The sequence below is a fragment of the Crassostrea angulata genome, chromosome 10, assembly GCF_025612915.1.
Source record: "Crassostrea angulata isolate pt1a10 chromosome 10, ASM2561291v2, whole genome shotgun sequence".
In the NCBI taxonomy this organism is placed as follows: domain Eukaryota; kingdom Metazoa; phylum Mollusca; class Bivalvia; order Ostreida; family Ostreidae; genus Magallana; species Magallana angulata.
Window position 1 is genome coordinate 39881410 of NC_069120.1, and position 2510 is coordinate 39883919.

Genomic DNA, 2510 nt, shown 5'->3' on the forward strand with positions numbered 1-2510 from the left:
CTTTGTGAATAAGCCGTAAACCACCCGTAATCTTTCCGTAAAGTTTCCGCAAGCCTCCCGTAAACTCAGCGCGGCTGCGGAATTTACGGAGGCTTTGTGAATAAGGTCCCAGATCGTAGCTTGGCAGAGTTGAGGACTTGTATGAGAGAGAGAGAGAGAGAGAGAGAGAGAGAGAGAGAGTAAATTATAGCCTAGATGAGGCAGATGAGCGAACTATCAATCAACAGAATTTATAAAGTGACAAATCAAGGTCTAGTATACCTTATAAATTTATGAAACTTTGAAGTGTTTTGAAATTCTTTAACCAGGGAACAGCGATGTCTATATATATATAGATAATGGGATGAGGTAATGTCAAACATCGAAGACTGTACGAATATTTAAGAAACTGCTTTTATTCCAAGTGTTACCGTTAGTATTCTAATCAAAGTTTGCCGAATCTTCCTGGAATTAAACATACGTTGTAAATTTACTTTGAATAAAAACTTTCTTTACCTTAGAACGAATTTGTCCGCCATTGTTTTATTTTTCCACTAAGCACCCGCCTCCGTTGCCTTTCCTTTTCACTACAATGATCATTCGTTTGCATTTCAAAACATTTAATGCCCGTATTTTCGGACTCCATGCTAGAAAATTTAGTTGGTTAGTTACGTCATTCTTATACATGTACATGTTGTCGACGGCGCGCGGCCAATCGTTCTTTAAAACGCTTTAAAGTTATACCAATATAGGATATACATGTAATTTTTAAATTCAGACCTTACCTAATTTGTTTGCAAGTTTATAACTAATGATTATTTCTTCATCGGCACCACTTACAATTTACTCAACTCTCTCTCTCTCTCTCTCTCTCTCTCTCTCTCTCTCTCTCTCTCTCTCTAACATTTAAGTCACGAGCGGCAATGTCTTAACTCCGACCAGCTACGATCTGATTGGAAAAAGGTCAGTCAAAACATTACGTAGAAACTTTTCTGGAGATAACCCTTCTTAAACGCTTCAATGTACTTCGCATATAAATATGTTGACATGCAAGATAATTATTTTGCAATCAAATAAGAATTATAAAAAATCTCAAAAAACTACCTCTAAACTACCAAACTATCGCCCACATGTGACATCCAAGATGCTACTTATTTATGCAGACATGCAACTTATTCATGTTAAATGCAAGATAAATATGCTGACATGCAACTTATTTATGTCAACATGCAACCAAGTTATGTTCAAATGCTACTTATTTATGTCGACATGCAACTTAGTTATGTTGACATGCGATATAAATATGTTGACATGAAACTTAGTTAAATTCATGTCAACATGCAACTAAGTTATGTTCGAATGCTACTTTTTTATGTCGACATGCAACTTAGTTATGTTGACATGCGATATGAATATGTTGACATGAAACTTAAGTTCACATGCGAGATAAATATGTTGACATGCAACTTATAAATTGCATGTCAACATAACTAAGTTGCATGTCGACATAAATATATTGCATGTTAACATAAATAAGTTGCATGTCGACATAAATATATTGCATGTTAACATAAATAAGTTGCACGTCGACATAAATATATTGCATGTTAACTTAAATAAGTTGCATGTGAACATAAATAAGGTGCATGTTGACATTGATAGCGTGCATGTTGACATTAATAAGTTACATGTCGACATATTTATCTCGCATGTTAACATAAATAAGTTGCATGTCGACATAAATAGAGAGCATCTAGCATCTTAGATGCCACATGTTGGCGATGTTTGAGATTTTTAATTTTTTTTTATAATTCTTATTTGTCAAATATTTCAACATAGTTATGTTGCATGTTGACATAATTATCTTGCATATCAACATACTTATCTTGCATGGTGACGTATTTGATAGATAAATAATTTGCGTACAAGGGGGAGAGATATGCCACCATATTTATTATCAGAGGAGTTGGTGGGGATGAAAACCTATATAAAAGTTATATGTGGCCTATGTCATCATGCAGTAGTAGCAGCTAGCGGCAAATAAGCACACTTTTGACTTATGCAGTAGATGATCGTTATTTTCCTATTTTTACTGTGTTTTGCCGTTTATCTACTGACACGTAATACCGGTACTAGGAAGTGACCGGCAATACACCATTTAAGTGGTGGTGTCATAAGCCGACAACGTCCCTGTGTCAAAGAAACTTTTTTGTGACGCAGATTATCCTAGGCCTCTTTCTGGTGATACCAACCAACCAAGTACATTGTATATAAATGTTGTTTAAAAATTTTGCAACAAAAATGTAAAAAGTGCATGGTTCGGAATAATCAAAATGACTGGTATTTCGTAGACTGCATATGTAGTTTATTGGCCAAATTTATTCATTACAAATAGATGTTTGGATACTCAGTACCAAATCCAGCACAAAAGGGAGTTACGTTTTGTTTTGGATAAAATAAATTAATTTTTGTTATGATCACTTTCACTTTTTTTTAATTTCTTGCACTAAGGGCTAAAATAACAAAATTGT